Below are 17,739 nucleotides of genomic sequence, written 5' to 3'. Positions count from 1 at the left end.
CTTGGTGCTGTCAGCGTCACCCTCTCAACAGTACCACGATGCAAGGGGGGGCCTTTCTTGCCTGCCAGCCTTGTCCTGCTGTTGCCTGAGCTGCCCCACGCCCCGCGCCCAGCAGCCCTCCCTCCTGTAACTCCGGGGTGTGGTGGTGCACACCTGTAGTTCCAGCTACGTGGGGCACTGAGGTGGGAGAACTGCTTAAGCCCAGGAGGTTGAGGCTTCAGTGAGCCATGATCGCACCACTACTGCAGCCTAGGCGATGGAGCCGAGATCCTGTCCCATAAATAAATAAACAAACAAACAAACAAACCAATAAAGTGACAGCAATTCTTAATGCAGTGTTTCTCAAACTGGGGGCCCTGAGTTCTCAGTGAGAAATGCTGGTTTGTTTTCTGGGCTAGGGGATAGAAGGGAGGGAAGGGGACAAGCGGCAGGCAAGGTGAGTGTTACAAACTGGGCAGGGCAGACAGGTTTTGCTCAGCCCTCACTGTGTCCTAAACACTTTAATTAGACACCAACCTTAAAGACTGAGAGATTTCGCATCAAAGCCAGATTTCCAGAATCTCTAAAAAAAAATGAGAAATTTGGCAAGACCAGACCACCAGTCCACTTAGAGACAATCAGGTGGAGCTGAGAAGGGGCTGTACCTTTTCAGAGGGGCGAGAGCCCTCCCATTTGCCACATCTCCTCCCCATTCCCTATTTTAGGGGTTGCAAACTCAGATACTCCTAGGGGCACAGCAGTGACAGTCAATGAGTGGAACAGGCTGTGTGTGAGATGATAAATGGTCTTTGACTGTGAGCCTCAGTGCTGGGGGCAAAAGAGGAGGGGCTGGGTTGAGACCCTGAATAAAGGGGTGGCTGTCTTATCCCTGTGAGGGCCCCTGAGGTTTGGGCACAGCAAATTTCTGAGGGCTAAATGTGGTGGAGAGACACCAGTTGGGACTCTTGCCTTGTCCCTTGGAGTGACGGGCGGTGTGTGCGCGCTTTATGGCCTGGTTCAATTAAGCACTCTATTCTTAATTTACTGCTAAATCCTCCTTGGGCCCTTAAATTTCATAAGGGTTTTCGTGGAATTTTCTGAGGTAGAAAATGTAGCCCATTTTTTACCATCTCATAGGCTACACCTTGACCAGCTAATATATTTGAATTTTAGTAGAGAGGAGTCTTGCTATGTTGCCCAGGCTGGTCTCCAACTCTTGAGCTCAAGCAATCTGCCCACCTCAGCCTTCCAGAGTGCTGGCATTACAGGCTTGAGCCACTGCACCTGGCCTGCTCTCGCTTTAGTTGGCTTCTTGTCAGCTACATTATAATTACAATGAAATTATAAACAAAATGCAGAGTCTTTTCAAAAACTTGAGGACCCTCTCCCACAACAGACCCGAATCCCAGTTTGAGAAGCAGTGCTCATAAATCCTCATGATGACTGCTAATGGGAAGGGCGGGGCTGTTGTAGAATCCCTCTCAACTTGTCTGTGTCTTAACTTAAACCCAGAGTACCAACCCCTGAGGACTTCAGAGTACATTTGATAACGAATGGGGGAGCAGTCAGATAGTGACTCAAAAAGAACATGGACCTTATGATCAGAAAACAGGAGTTTGGGCCGGGCGCGGTGGCTCAAGCCTGTAATCCCAGCACTTTGGGAGGCCGAGACGGGCGGATCACGAGGTCGGGAGATCGAGACCATCCTGGCTAACACGGTGAAACCCCGTCTCTACTAAAAAAATACAAAAAACTAGCCGGGCGAGGTGGTGGGCGCCTGTAATCCCAGCTACTCGGGAGGCTGAGCCAGGAGAATGGCGTGAACCCGGGAGGCGGAGCTTGCAGTGAGCTGAGATCCGGCCACTGCACTCCAGCCTGGGCGACAGAGCGAGACTCCGTCTCAAAAAAAAAAAAAAAAAGAAAGAAAGAAAACAGGAGTTTGAGCCTCACTTTCGACACTAACTTGCCCTCCAGCTCTGAGTCAGTCTTTAAAGAACTCTCTACGCCTTGTGTTCCTGTCTTTAAAATGGATATAGTAATAGTCATCCTTTCAGCTTCCTGGAGTGTGGAGAGAACCAAATTGGATAATGCATGTTGAACTATTTTGTAGGCTAAGCTCCATGAAGCTCTATGTGTTAATTTGGAGGTGTTTGACAAAGTGTTTCCCTATATCTTTAGGGTATGATACATAAACGTGGGCTGGATGCAGTGGTGTGCCGATAAATGTTTAACAACTGGCTCTTGGCAGGATGGGGCGTGGGAGCAGAGTTCCGGTTTGTATCGTTCGCCAATTCCTGTGGTATAAATACCACTAGCTGAGTGCAGTGGCTGAAGCCTGTAATCCCAGCGCTTTGGGAGGCCACTTTGGGAGGCTCACAACGCCAAAAGTTCAAGACCAGCCTAGGCAACAAAGCAACACCCCATTTCTACAAAACATTTTAACAGTTAGCCAGGCATGGTGGCATGCACCTATAGTCTTAGCTACTCAGGAGACTGAGGCAGGAAGATGGCTTGAGCCCAGGAGGTCCATGCTGCAATGAGCCATGATCACACCACTGTACTCCAGCCTAGGCAATAGCCAGACCCTATCTCAAAAAAAAAAAAAAAAAAAAACCTCCCACAGTGGCTGATGTTCTGACATGACACACTAGCATATTGCTGGCTGGATGTTACTATCACTGGGCAAATTTGCTGAGAATTGAAGAAAGACTAAGCCCCAAAGGGTGTACATTAGTCTGGAGAGAGAGCCTTGTCTTGCTTCCTGTCCCTTTCTCAATACATTCAGCAAAGATTTAGATGCAGATTGATGGTCACACTCACTGGATTTATGAATGACACACAGCCAGAAAAGATGGTGAATATTTGGATATTTTGAATTAATATTCAAAAGCTGTCAACATTCACCTTCTAAGAATTATGGGCTAATTCTTAGAAGATGAATATTAACAGGAGTAAATGTTAAGTGTCCCTTCTTGAGACAAAAAGACAACTTTACAAGTAGGGGATAGGGAGACATGTTTTGCATAGAGTAGGAAAAAAAAATTGGCTGGGCGTGGTGGCTCACGCCTGTAATCCCAGCCTTTTGGGAGGCTGAGGTGGGCAATCATTTGAGGTCAGGAGTTTGAGACCAGCCTGGCCAACATGGTGAAACACTGTCTCTACAAAAAATACAAAAATTAGCCAGGCATGGTGGCACACGTCTGTAATCCCAGCTACTCAGGAGGCTGAGGCATGAGAATCGCTTGAACCCTGGAGGCGGAGATTGCAGTAAGCCGAGGTCGCGCCACTGCTCTCCAGCCTGGGCAATAGAGCGAGACTCTGTATCAAAGAAAGAAAGAAAAGAAAAGAAAAAAAATGAGGTTAAATTGACAATAAGGTCAGTTCAAGTCCACAGTGCAATGAGTGATTACCAAAGAGTGATACATTAATGGCCATGATGACTTTACTCAGTACTCTGTGACTTAAAGAGAATTTTCACATATGGCAAATCATTACTATTTTGCTATGCACAATAACCCGGTGAGAGAGGTAAGATGATAAATGCCCACTGATGAGGAGACTGAGATCAGAGAGGTTAATGGTGACTTGGCACTTTTATACTCCTGTCAATGGATGATGGAATAAAGGCTCAAACTCAGGCCTTCTGGCCTGGATTCTGCCCCGTGCTTTGCACCCTGCTCGGAGGGCTTGCTTTCATCAGGCAAACCAGAGGATGTTCCGAGGGGAGGCCCAGGTGGTAGGTGGACTAGCAGGCAGGTCTCATGACGACCACCCTGGGAGTCCTGAAGAGCAGGCTGTGGGGGTGTTGGGTCACTAGGGCCACCCCAACAAAGGACCACAGACCTGGAAGCTTAAACAACAGAGATTCCTGGTCCCAGTGTGGGAGGCTGGAAGTCTGAAATCAAGGTGTCAGTGAGGTTGGTTCCTTCTGAAGGCTGTGAGGGAGGGATCTGTCTCAGGCCTCTCTCCTTGGCTAGAAGTTGAGCATCCTCTCCCTCTGTCTCTACATCATCATCTCTCTGTGCAAGTCTCTGTGCCCAAATTTCCCTTTCTTGTAAGGACACCAGTCCTATTGGATGAGGACCCACCCTAATGACCTCATTTTAACTTGATTACCTCTTTAGCGACCCTATCCCCAAATAAGATCACATTCTGATATATTAGGGGTTAGGACTCCAACATATGAATTTTGGGAGACACAGTCAGTTCATCCCATAGCAGGGGTACTCTTACAGGTGCCTTCAGAATTTGGAGATGTGTCTTACAGAGGAGCAAGATGGTCAGAGCCTCAGGGAGCTGATGGGGTTCAAAACCCTGGGCTACCCCCATCACAGGAAGAACCAAGGCCCCGAGGGACAGGTCGACTCCCTGCCACTGTCCAGTCCTTGGGCCCCTGGGCTGCTGGAACACTAGTGCCCCACCTGGCTCCATGAAGAGCCAGAGGGCAGCCTCCAGCCTCCTGTTCCGGCAGTTACCCTGGGCAGTCAGTATGCCACCTTCCCAGCTAGTCCTGGGCCTGGCCCCACGGTCTGCTCCCCCTCCGCCACCACCACCACTGCTGCTGCTCCATGCTGGCTTCCGACGCTGCCTCCAGCAGAGGCTTGGGCCCAGCTCCGCTGGACTCCCCAGAACTCCATGGATCCCACCATTGACCTCCTCACCTCCACATCAGGGAGAAGGAGGTGGCCTGCTGAGGAGTTAGGTGTTTAGCGGGTGATTGCCTCCGTCCTCCAGAGGAACTCCCACAGTTCCTACCCTAGGCGCTGGCCTGGCCTGGCCTGGTGGCTTCTTGTGTGAGACCATCTTCAGAGCACTCATCTTGGGCTTCGGAATGGCTTACAATCATGCTCTCCTCTTCCAACACCCTGTGCCAAAAGCCACTGCCATCCTGGGGCACTTTCCAAGGCAGGAGCTGACATTAGCTCCTCTCTGTTTCGGGGCAAAATCCTGACTTTGGCCCGGTGCGGTGGCTCACACCTCTAATCCCAGCACCTTGGGAGGCTGAAGCAGGCAGATCACTTGATATCAGGAGTTCGAGACCAGCCTGGCCAACATGGCGAAACCCCGTCTCTACTAAAAATATAAAAATTATCCAGGTGTGGTGGTGGGCACCTGTAATCCCAGCTACTCGGGCGGCTGAGGCAGGAGAATCGCTTGAACCCGGGAGGCAGAGGTTGCAGTGAGCCAAGATCACACCACTGCACTCCAGCCTGGGCAACAGAGTAAGACTATGTCTCGAAAAAAAAAAAAATCCTGTCATCAGGAACCTGACCTTCAGACCCAGTGGCTGATCATAGCAGGTCAAGAGAATGGCAGGTGCAGAGGTCCTGAGGTGGGCAGGGACCCAGTGAGTTTGAGGACCAGATAGGGACTGGCGGAGCTGAAGGCACCCACAAGGTGGAGTCAGCCCTGTGAGCCCCGGCAAGGAATGTGGATTCTGTCAGTGCCGTGAAACCATTGTCAGATCTTAAGCAAGGATGTACTATGGTCCTCACTGCATTTTTTAAAAGATCACTCTGGCCATGCTGTAGAGAGAGACAGAATGGAGAGATGGGACGATCAGTGCAGAAGAAAGATAGTGCTGGCCTGGACCAGGGTAGTGACAGAAAAAATGCAGAGACCACTGGGCTTGAGAGAGCAGATAACAGTGAAACTAATAAAATTTGCCTATGGATTAAATATGAGGGCCAAGGGAGAAGAGGATGTTCATAATAACAACCACAGAGCAGCATGGAAAATGGCTGGACCCTGGAGTTGGGCTGAGGGAATTGGATGGCTTGAAAGATATGGCGATGTAGATGGGCAGGATTGAGGTTTGGAGGGACAAGAGGGACATTCTCCAAGGTGGAACCTGGGGAGGGCAAAGAGAGGGCTTTGAGGCTGGTGAGGAGGCCTCCTTGGTGAAAGTGGTAGGGCCTTGGTGGACACATGGCCATCCTGCCTCTCTTTCCCCTCCCTCCCCAGCTGCCTCCCAGGTTTGAAGTTGTGGTTATAGCTTCAGCCTTGATTTAAATCCCTCAGAACACCCCTTGGCATTTTTTTAATAAAAAAAAAAAATCCGTTTAGCAGGAGTGTCTGGCACATTCCACTTCTTCCCATCAAGTCTGCCCACAGCCTCTGGGCTAGGATCTAGGCTAGACACAGGCCACCCGGATGAAAATCCCAGCTCCACCCCTACCAGCTCTGCAACCTTGCACCAGTCATTTTGCTTCCTTAGGCCCCAGTTTCCCCACTTGTTAGGTGGATTAAGGATTGTCCTCGCAAGGTAGGGGGACTGTGGACTTGAACTGAGCTTGGAACAAACAGTGGCTGCTCACAATAAGAGCCGTGTGTGCTGGCTTCCCTGTCACTAGTTTTAGCCTGCTGGGCTCTGCAGGGCACCTGTCCTGCCCTTTCCACTATTCATGACTCTCGCCAAGATAAAGCACGAGTCTTGGGTGCCTCTCCCCTGACCTTCACAGAGGTGCCCAAGGAGGCAGAGCCCCTGAGACCCACAGCACCCCATACCAGCCTTGGGCATCCTGCCCAGCTGGGGCTTTCCCTGGCTGCACTCAGGGTCCTGCTTAGGTGTCGCTACTCTGAGACACCTGTTGGGGTAGCCCTGCCCCACCCTGTTAGGGGCCCCTCCTCCCTGCTCCCGCAGGGCCCTCTGGACACACCTGGCACAAAAGCCTCTATCCATCTTGTCTTTCTCAGTGACCACCAGGTCTCACAGGCGGAGGCCATGTCATGCATGTAAATGGGCAGCGCTTCCCAGGAGCCGTCCCAAAGGAGGTGCTCACTAAACGTGTACAGAGAACAGAAGGCAGAGGAGCGCACGGGGTGGGAGAAGGCCCTGCTTTTCCTCAGATGCCGTTATCAGCAGTTCCCAAACCTCTGCTTTTCTAGGCCGTAACTGGCCTTACAGTGTCTTTTTAAATTTAAGTCCCAAAGCTGGGCATGGTGGCTCATGCCTGTAATCCCAACACTCTGAGTGGCCGAGGTGAGAGGATTCCTTGAGCCCAGGAGTTCGAGATCCACCTGGGCAACACAGCAAGACCTTGTCTCTACAAACAATTTAAAAATTAGCCGGGCATGGTGGCACGTGCCTGTAGTCCCAGCTACTCAGGGGGCTGAGGTGGGAAGATAGCTTGAGCCCAGGAGGTCCAGGCTGCAGTGAGCTGTGATCACACCACTGCACTACAGTCTAGACGACAGAGCAAAACCCTGTCTCAAAAAAAAAAAAAAAGTTTAAGTGCAGTGGATGTGCTAACGTGTGGTGGCTTCTGAATGTCTCCCTCCTGTCCTGCAGCCCAAGCTGCAGCCCCCACAGCTCAGTTGCGGGACCACAGGTTTCCCACGGCATAACCCCCTGCACGCTAACACCACTTGTGGCTGCTCTCTGCCCAAGGAAGGGTCCAGTGGTTTGAGTAGACCCCACACTTCCCGCAGGGCTCCCAGAGCCGCCGTAATTAGCCACTCTGAATGATCACCTGGCTGGCTTCTAAAAGTGGCAGCTCGGCCCTCACCTGTACCCGCCGTGGCGTTTGTGATGAGCCTGCCACTGAAGGGTTCTGAGAGCTCCCTGGTTCCACTGCGCCCCACCCTAGCTGGGGGTTGGTTGGAAGCAGGATCATTCAAGTCTGGGAGATAAGACAGATGAGCAGCAGCCGAGGCCACAGGGAATCCAGGCTGTGGGACAAGCAGGCAGGACCGTTGGGAAGCTGATGCTAACAGCTGCTGCTCGTTAAGTGTTGACCCTGTGCCAGGCACTGTGCTGAATCCTGCACATGCTCAACCACATTTTAATCCTCACATCCACCCGTGTATCACGTGAGGGACCCCCAGTTTTGCAGATGGGGAAATTGAGGCTCCGACAGGTCAGGTAACATGATCAGGGTTATGATCACTCAGTGACTGGGTGGGGTTTGAACCCAGAACTAATTGACTCAAGGGCTGTGGTTCTCAACCCTGGGGCAATTTCACCCTCCAGGGACAAGGGTCAACATCTGGAGATATTTTGTTTGCCACACGGTAAAGAATAGAGGCCAGGGATGCTCCTAACATCATACAGTGCACAAGGCAACCCCCACAATAAAGAATCATCCAGCCCGAGATGTCAGCAGTGCCAACTGGAGAAACCCTGTTCTAGAATCCAGGCTAGGAGCCATCACACTGTGGACTGCAGAGACCCTGCCCAGGGCAGTGGGTTCAGGCAGGGGTGGAGAGCATAGCTAGCCTTAGTTACAAGGGTTTGCCGAGAGCAGGCCCCAACACCTGCCGCCTCCCCACTGCCTGCCCCATGGTGAGTCTTCACGAGACTTCTCGGTGCCACTGTAGCCATTTGAGCCCCAGAGTAAAGTCTGCTGAGTTACCAGTGTGCTGTGTGGGGCCGGCAAGAAGCTGAGCTTCCTGTGAAGTCCTTGGTCATGGACAAGCCTCACAAGCCCCATCTCTTCTCAATCCCACTTACTTTTGCCTGGTTCTCCAAGAAATTGGTGGTCCACTCGGCATAGACAGAGTCTGTTGCTGTTCTCATCGCTTCTCCTACCCCTCTTAAGGGCCAGCTGGATCCTCTTTAAGTTCTCTAAACCTAGCACCAAGTGGCACCAGGAAGGCAAGGCGAGGTGGTAGGGGGCTGTCCCAGGGCACCCCTTGGCTATGTCGGGGTAACGAGACGTTCCCAAAGGATAGCCAACTGAGGTCCAGGTAGGGGGCGGGGTGGCATGTCGCCGTGGGATTCGAGCATGTATAGGAGTTACACTTGGTCGTGAGGACCAGAGAAGCCACAGGAACAAGGGGCTTGTTCCAAGTTTAGCATTCATTTTTTATTTTTTCTTGTTTTTGGCTAAAAAGTAACAAAGGGAACCTTCTCAAATGCATTGAAATTTATTTCAGACACCTTGGTGGTAGCACATTTTCTAGAATTTGTATTCCCAATGTTTCGAACCATCAGCTTGAGATTTTGAGGGGTGTGTTTAAAAGGATAATTAAGGGTAATTCAGCTTAGCTCTACAGGCTTTCAGGGATCTTGATTTCCTTCTTTAAAAGGCAGGTGTTTGGGGAAGGTGGGGTGTGTATGTTGGTGAGTCTGTCACTGCCCCCAGCAGGCAAGCTTTAGCATGGGGACACTGGGGAGGCAGCTTGGGGTAAAGGAGAAAACCCAGTCACCTTGAGGACAGGAAACCTGATTTGCAATCCTAGCTCCACCCTGTGATAGCACAGTGAATTTTGGCAAGTCACACAACTTCTTCTAGCCTCATTTTCATTATCTTTATAATGGGGACCCTGCCAGGAACCTGATAGGGTTATCTTTTGGGATCAGACAGGTTACTGTGTGTGGAAGTACTTGGTCAATGGTAAAATCCTATACAAATCTAAACCAATGTTATTACTCCTATGATAACAAGTCTCGGCCAAGCATGGTGACTCATGCCTGTAATCCCAGCACTTTGGGAGGCCAAGGCGGGTGGATCACCTGAGGTCAGGAGTTCGAAACCAGCTTGGCCAACATGGTGAAATCCCGTCTCCACTAAAAACACAAAAATTAACTGGGCGTGATGGTGCGTGCCTGTAATCCCAGCTACTCAGGAGGCTGAGGCAGGAGATCATTTGAACCCAGTAGGCGGAGGTTGCAGTGAGCCAAGACTGTGCCATTGCACTCAAGCCTGGGTGAAAAGAGTGAAACTCCATCTCAAAAAAACAAAACAAAACAAAACAAGTCTCAGGTTGTAACCTCAGCTGGCATTTGGAAATCTGTGCTGAAGATCCTGAATGGGGTCGGAGTGGGCTCTCTTCACCTCCACGCATCACATGTTGGAGGCTCTGCCATGTGCCGGGTACTTGGGATTCAGCAGCAAAGAAAACAGATAAAAAGCCCTGCCTCCTTTAGAAAACACACACACACACACACACACACACACACACACACACACAGCCCCTACCTTTTCAGAGCTTACATTCTTTTTTTATTTTTTATTTTTTTGAGACAGAGTCTCACTTTGTCACCCAGACTGGAGTACAGTGGTGTGATCTTGGCTCACTGCAACCTCTGCCTCACAGGTTCAAGCGATTCTCCTGCCTCAGCCTCCTGAGTAGCTGAGACTACAGGTGCCTGCCACCACACATGGCTAATTTTTGTATTTTTAGTAGAGGCGGGATTTCACCATGTTGGCCAGGCTGGTCTCAAACTCCTGACTTCAGGTGATTGGCTTCCCAAAGTGTTGGGATTACAAGTGTGAGCCACCGCGCCCGGCCTGGAGCTTACATTCTAATGGAGAAAAAAAAAAAAGTTAGGCATCAATGTAGGGAGTAGATGATATAGAAAGGTGGAAGGTATAGGGTCCTGTAGGGAGAGTGGAGGGGAATAAAAGAGATGGGTGTGTGGAGGGAGAGGGCTTGCAGTTTTTAATCAGGGAGACAGACTGTGCCTCATTGGGGAGGAGACATGTGAATAAAGGCTTTTGGGAGGTGAGGAGTCCACCAGGTAGATTGCCAGAGGAAGAGCATCCTGAACTGGCATGGACCTGGAGTTTCCAAAGCACTGCAGGGAGCACAGAGGCCAGGGCAGAGAGAAGGTGGTGAGGGAGATAGCAAGAGGTGAGAGCAGAGGGGACAGGGAGTAAGGATGAGACCAGATCCTGCAGGACCTTCAGGACCTTGGCCCTTGCTTGGAATAAGATGGAAGCCCTGGAGGGTTTAGAGCAGAGCAATGCCATAATCTGACTCCCTTTTGCTTTCTTTTTTTTTTTTTCTTTTTCTTTTTTGTTTTAGGCGGAGTCTCACTCTGTTGCCCAGGCTGGAGTGCAGTGGCACAATCTTGGCTCACTGTAACCTCTGCCTCCTGGGTTCAAGCAATTCTCTTGCCTCAGCCTCCCAAGTAGCTAGGATTACAGCTGCATGCCACCACACCCGGCAAATTTTTGTATTTTTAGTACAGACGGGGTTTCACCATGTTGGCCAGGCTGCTCTCGAACTCCTGACCTCAAGTGATCCACCAACCTCCAGCCTCCCAAAGTGCTGGGATTCCAGGCATGAGCCACCGCACCCGGTCCTGACTCCCTTTTTAAAGAACTTGTTGCCATGTTGAGAACAGACTGTCAGGGCGAGGCTGGAAGCAGGCTACCCAGTAGTTGTGGTTTGGAGCTTGGGCGGCACCCGGGGAGAGGTGAGAAGCAGTGGGCTGCTGGGTCCAGAGCCAACAGGATGTGCCTTCAGAGTGCATGTGGGGTGTGAGGGAAAGGCAGGGGTCCAGGGTGTTCCAAGGTGTGGGCCTGGGCAGCTGGAAGGAGGGAGAAGACTGTGGGTGGAGGATGGGGTTTGAGGCAAAAGAGCAGGAGCTCATTTTGGACAGACCATGTTTGAGCTGTCCACTGAAGATCCAGGTGGAAACGCTGAATAGGTGATTGGATAGATGTGTCCAAGGATTGGGAGAGAGGACCGGGCTGGAGGAAACTGGGAGCTGCTGACATATGGGTGGTGCTGGATGTGATAAGACCGCACAAAGGATAAGATCTCCGAGGAAGTGAGTGTGGAGAGGTGAGGAGGACCCAGGCCTGAGTCCTGGTGCTCCTGCATGGAGAAGGAAGGAGAAGAACTGGATGGTCCCCAGGGCCTGAGAAAGAGCAGCCCAGGAGGCAGGAGGTCAGCCAAGAGGGGGAAGTGTCCTCCCTCCACGGGAGGAAATGTTTGAAATAGGACAGAGTGTTGTGACTTTGCCAGGTGCAGTGGCTCACACCTGTAATCCCAGCACTTTGGGAGGCCGAGGCGGGTGGATCACAAGGTCGGGAGTTCGAGACCAGCCTGGCCAATATGGTGAAACCCCATCTCTACTAAAAATACAAAAATTAGCCGGGTGTGATGGCGGGCGCCTGTAGTCCCAGTTACTTGGGAGGCTGAGGAGGAGAATCACTTGAACCCAGGAGGTGGAGGTTGCAGTAGGTTAAGAACTGACAGCCGCATTTGCCAATGTGGAAGCTACCGGTGGCCCTGCCAGGAGTGTTTCAGTGGAGCAGCCGGAGCTGCATCTGACAGGATTGGGATTCAGGGAGAATGGAAGAGCACAAATGAGACAACTCTTTTGAGAAGTTTTGTTGCTACTGGGCAGCAAACTGTAGGATAAGTAGGGTTAAGAGAGATTGTTTCAGGAGGCCGGGTGCAGGGGCTCACGCCTATAATGCCAGCACTTTGGGAGGCTGAGGCGGGAGGATCACTTGAGCCCAGGAGTTTGAGACCAGCCCGGGCAACATAGTGAGACTTCACTTCTATTTTTTAAAACATAATAAAAAATGAAAGAAGAGCGTTTGTTTCCAGTGGAGATGTAACAGAACTTGCACATGCTGCTGGGGGAACTCCAGGGGAGAGGGGAATGTTGATGAAATGATGGTGTGGGAGAGAATTGCTGGAGCAGTGTCCTTGGTGTGGAGGAGGGACAGAGCTGGCACATGGAGGCACGGCTGGCTGTAGTCGGGAGCACAGAGAGCTCATCTGGAGGAACGGGATCAGCTGCTGGCAGGCAGAGGGTGTGGTGGGAGGCTCTGGAAGTTCTTCGGAAGCTTCTTTTTTCTCAGTGAAGGGGGAAAACAGGGACATGAGCTGGGAGTGAGGAGGATAGAGGAGAGGTTGGAGGTCAGAGGAGGGAGAAGATGCAAAAAACTCCTGTCAGGGTGTGGGAGCAGGCATAGATGTGACTGTTGTGGGAAGAGTGGTCTGCCGGGCAGCACGATGCCAGCTGAGCTCATGCCAAATCCACAATGAGACCGGGAGGGGTAGCTGTGTGTCTTTCTCTGGCCACATTCAGGTGCATGGTTGCAGGGGAGGAATTGATGAAGCTGGATTTACCTCTTAAGAGAGTCAAGAGTATATGTAAGGGGCCGGGTGCAGTTGCTCACGCCTGTAATCCCAGCACTTCGGGAGGCCAAGGTGGGCTGATCACTTGAGGTCAGGAGTTCGAGACCAGCCTGGCCAACATGGTGAAACCCTGTCTTTACTAAAAATACGAAAAGTAGCTAGGCATGATGGTGTGCACCTGTGGTCCCAGCTATTCAGGAGGCCGAGGCACAAGAATTGCTTGAGCCCAGGAGGCTGAGGTTGCAGTCAGCTGAGATCACGTCACCTGGGCGACAGGGTGACACTCTGTTTCAAAGAAAAAAAAAAAAGCCAGGCGCAGTGGCTCATGCCTATAATCCTAGCACTTTGGGAGGCCGAGGCAGGCAGATTGCCTGAGGTCAGGAAGTTTGAGACCAGTCTGGGCAACACAGTGAAACCCAGTCTCTACTAAAATACAAAAAATTAGCCGGGTATGGTGGCAGGCACCTGTAGTCCCAGCTACTTGGGAGGCTGAGGCAGGAGAACTGCTTGAACCCAGGAGGCAGAGGTTGCAGTGAGCCGAGATCGCACCACTGCACTCCAGCCTGGGTGACAGAGCAAGACTCCGTCTCAAAAAAAAAAAAAAAAAAAAAAAAGAGTACATGCAAGGGAGGTTAAAATGGTCAATTGTGTGTTATGTATCACCGTCAAAAGAGCCAGGAGATTCAATGTGTAAGAGCAAGGGGTAGCTGTGGGGAGGGGTGCAGAGTGGTGAAATGAAGCAGAGGTTCCAGAGGAGTTGCAGGACTTGGAGGTCAGGGAGCTGGACAGGGTGAACTGGAAAAAGGAAAAAGAGGAGATGGTGGTCAGCAAGTGGGGCTCATGGGACTGAAAGTGGGGGGCTGTGGTTGCTGCAGTCATCTAAGAGATGACCTTGGGAGTGCGTGGCTGAGGGAACGGGGAGGATCTCTCAAAGGGGAGCTGCCAAGGAACGGAGAGGCCAGAGATGTCCAGAAGAGCATGCAGCAGACTGGACAGGAGTGGTGCTCCAGAGAGTGACATGAGCCAGGAGCCAGAATCTGCACGAATGAAGGCTCCCTAGCTGGGGGTAAGATGCAGAGCCAGGGGTCTGGAAACAGCAGTGAGGGGCAACGGGGGGCCGTACCCACCCTGAGGCCAGTGGTCAAGCCACTGCTGGAAGGGAGCCTGGCTTCTGCTTCTGGAAGGCAAAGAGGATGCTTCCAGAAGAGGTGGAGCATGTTGGAAATGTTCCTTAGGACGGACCACAGAGTAGGAGGGTTTCAGGGGTTGGGGAGAGATGGCAACTGTAGGAGGGTCTAGGGCCTTGTGGGGCCCAAAATGCAGGAGTTGAGGGGGTCTGGGGATTTCTGTGGTGACTGACGCAGTTGGGGATAAAGGGCAGCGTGAGATTGAACCTGGTGCCCTCAAAGCCGAGGGCAGGTGGAGGGTTCCCCTGGCCCCGTGGGTGCAGAGTGGAAGGTGCAGTATCAGACCAGCAAGGACAGCTGGGTGGCGAGTCCACGCAGCACTTCCACGGGGGGTTTATTTACACATCCCACTGCCCACTGCCATTTGATTTAATATTCCCAAAAATTTGTTTAGAGAAATGCAGATGGACTTTTTATAACTATTCAGTTCTCTTCACTCCAGTGACACCCAGACCCCAGAATGCAGTGATTGGCAGGAATCCCCCTGAACACCTGGTCAGAGCAGTAAATGAGGCCTGTTCCTGCCTCACAAGTCCTCAGAAGCTTCTCAAGGTGAGGGGCAGGACGCCAGGCCACCAGGATTGTCCTGACACTGTCATGGGGAGCTGTTAGCTGCAAAAGACAGAGAGGAGAATTGGAGGTGCCAGAATGGGGGTCCTCTCACTAAGAAAGAGGAGGGCTGGGACCTGAGGAACATAGGGCACACGTGGAGACAGCTAGCAGGGCGGTCAAAGGCCTCCCCACACCAGGCAGGGTGGAAGAGGCCGGGCCCTGGCGCAAAGCCCCGGTGAAGCGGGCAGCACTCTGTGCCTTGCCAGCATTTCCAGAGGCAGAGGTTGGAGGGGAGGCAGCAGCACCCTCATTTCACAGATGAGGACAGAGTTCCAGGGAGGAAGCGGCATTCCCAGGGCCACACAGCCCGACATGAGCAGACCCCAAGTCAACCAGAAGCCACAAGGCTGCCCCCCAGATCCGGGTGCCCAGCTCCCTAGCAGCCAACATCTGGATGCAGCCAGCATCTGTAGAGAGATGGGGAGGTGAGTAGGATGTCTGGGACATGCACTGGGTGACTCCCCTGGCACCTCAGGCATTTGGGACACGGCTGAGGCAGGGCAGGAGTGGGACCTTAGCAGAGCCAGGGGATATTATGGAGATGGGTGGACCTCCCAGCCCTGGCTGCCTGTTAACCAGGAGGCCGGTGGAGCCAGACATGGCTCCCACACACCTGGGAGGAGGAGAGGGGAAGACTGGCTACTGTTTGGAGTCCCAACTACCCTATGAGTCCCGAGGCCATGTGATCCCCGTGTGTTTGCCCTGGGTTTCAGCCACATCTAAGCCGCTGAATCTGGCCAGATGTGCCAGGTGTTGATCTGGAGGGAGACGAGAGGAGAGTGAGGATGGCTCTGAGTGACCCATCCCTCCCTCCAGGGGCCATACAGCCAGCAGATCAGGGCACTGCCCAATTCAGGGTCCCTGGATGCATCCCTGTTGCCCGCCAGGCAGAGCCACACCCTGGAAGGTGGGAGAGAGGTTATAGCACCCCTCAGGATCCCACATAAACACTGTCCCACAGCCCAGCTCTGTCCTTGCAGAAATGGGGACCAGGCCTGTGTGGCACATTTTCATGGGGTGTGTGACCTGCTACAAGCGACCACCTCATTAATGGGGGATAAGAAAAAACCTGCTATGGATCCAACATGTGCCTTCCCCGTGGGCCAGCGGGAGGCTCAGAGCCCAGCGGCCCAGCCCCGCTCTCCTCCTGCCACCAGCAGTTGATTGTATTGTGTGTGGTGGGAGGGGTGTCAAGGAGCATCCCATTAGACTGAGGAATCCCACGCACGCAAAGAGAGGAAGGAGGCCTCATTCATTCCACTAAGCTTCGCATGCACCTGCCTGCCGCACAGGACCCTGGGGACCCCAAGGTAAGGCCCACCCTGCTGGCTGGATGCTGAAGGTGTAGGGGTGAGGGCTCAGCCAGGTGTGTATGACAGGGGCAGAGCCACCCAGAGAGAGCTACTCTGAGGGGAGGATGGAGGGAGTGAGTGGGAGGGCCGTGTCCCTGAGGACCCCATAGAGGAGGGGGTGCTGAGCTGGGACCAGGCTTCACTCCTGGTGAGCAGCCCCCACTCACTTGGTGCGGGTCTGCTTCCCGGCACAGCTCCCTCTCTCTGCTCCCTCCCTCTGCCCTCTCCTTCCTCCCAGTCTGCCTTGGTTCCTGCCTCTGTCTTAGGAAATTCTTGGATTTCAGAGCTGGAAGGGCTCTAGGAATGCTCTGACTTAAGCCTCTCCTTTGACTTCTGAGGCCACTGAGGGACAGGGAGGTACAGTGACTTGCCCAAGGTCGCACCATTATTTTGGTGTCCTAGTTTTTCTTTGTTTTTTTTTTGTTTTTTTTGGTTTTTTTTTTTTTTTTGCTTCCATCTATTGCATTTGTCTCTTTCGGGTGTGTTTGCAAAAGTGACACAGAAAGACAAAGTCACAGAGAAACAGCCCCCTTGATAGCAGCAGAGAGTGTCGGGGTTACAGAAACATCCCAACACAAACAGGGAGGTGCACAGCTGCCCTGGCCTGGGAGCAGCATGGAGGCAGCCAGGAGGAGGAGGAGGAAGGTGGCCTTCGGGTCCCCTCTGCTGACCCTCACCAGAGGCGGAGGTTGAGGTACAGTCTCCCCTCCTGCCGTCTCTGGGGCTGGGCCTGACCCCAAGGACTAGCCAGAGGTCCCCTGGGGCTGGGGCTTAGCCCGGGCCGGTAGGCTGGATGGCGGAAAGTGGAGCCTGGTTTAGGGATGGCCAGAACACAGAAACCAAGGCTTTGTGGTCCTTAGAGCGTCAAGTGGTCTCACTTTCTCCCTCTTTCTCTCTCTCTTTTCCTCTCTCTCCCTCTCCTCTCACGTTTTCTCTTTCTCTCTCTCTCTGTCTCACACACACACACACACACACACACACACTCAGGCCGCCCCAGTGAGGGTGATCGTATTCCCCTAAGGAAAGCTTTATTGCTGGGAGTGTAGGGAAAAGGGAGTAGAGGAAAGAGCTCTCTCCCAAGCAATCCGTTTTCCCTCCAGTCTCGCTTCCTTTGTTCCTCCCTTCCCTTCCTCCCTCTCCCCTCGCCAGCTTCTCTTCTCTCCTTCCAGCCCCTTCTTCCATGTTCCCCGCTCTCTCGCTCCTCTTGCCGCGCCCCCCGAGCGGAGTCCTGGTGGTGGGACCTTCACGGAGGGCAGGAAGGCGGGACTGCAGCTGGGGCCCGGCCTCGGTGGCCATCTTCCCGCAGGGAAGGGGTTAAGTCTCTTCCCCGCATCCCTCCTCCCTCCGCCGCCTCCCCGGCCGCCGCGGAGTCCTGCAGCTGGGCCCCGGGCTGACCTTCACCGGGAGGGAGGCCGCGGCGCGCATGCCCAGGTTGGGGACCGGCGCGGGCGGAGGGAGGGGCGGCGCGGGCCGGGCCGGCCCGGGCCCCCCATCTCCCCGGCCGCCGCCCGCTCGCTCGGGCGCGGTGGGGGCGAGGCGGCCGAGCCCGTCCCGCAGGCCGCGGCGCATCTCTCCCTGCGCGGGGAGCGGCGCTTTGCCATTTGGTGCTGGTAGTGCTTCAGCGAGGGAAGGAGCGATGGGGGGACGGCAGGGGGGACTGCGGCTCCGGGCGCCAGGCGGCCGCCCTCGCCCCCGACAGGCGCACGGCCTGCCCCAAGTGCGGCGGGAGCCCTATTGCGCTGGGAAGAATCCAGGCTCTTCCCGGGCCGCCTCCCCACCCG

General features: G+C 53.4%; 1 protein-coding gene across 8 annotated transcripts in view; it reads left to right on the top strand.

Moving 5' to 3' along the window:
• Positions 1-17,739, top strand: part of SMARCD3 (SWI/SNF related, matrix associated, actin dependent regulator of chromatin, subfamily d, member 3) — a 37,104-nt gene that overhangs the window by 6,718 nt on the left and 12,647 nt on the right. For 2 of the 8 annotated variants that reach the window (XM_077995171.1, XM_077995168.1), the window contains exon 1: positions 13,737-13,873. The exons of 4 other annotated variants lie outside the window; for them this stretch is intronic. The gene's annotated coding sequence lies outside the window, so the exon portion shown is untranslated. Of the gene's footprint in view, positions 1-13,736; positions 13,874-17,316; positions 17,390-17,739 lie in introns of those variants that run through there. 2 more of the 8 variants (XM_077995172.1, XM_077995170.1) reach the window with 2 other exon arrangements.

Source organism: Macaca mulatta, chromosome 3 (genome assembly GCF_049350105.2).
Source record: "Macaca mulatta isolate MMU2019108-1 chromosome 3, T2T-MMU8v2.0, whole genome shotgun sequence".
In the NCBI taxonomy this organism is placed as follows: Eukaryota; Metazoa; Chordata; class Mammalia; order Primates; family Cercopithecidae; genus Macaca; species Macaca mulatta.
The sequence above is the reverse complement of the archived record's forward strand: the minus strand, read 5'-3'. Positions and strand labels throughout refer to the sequence as shown.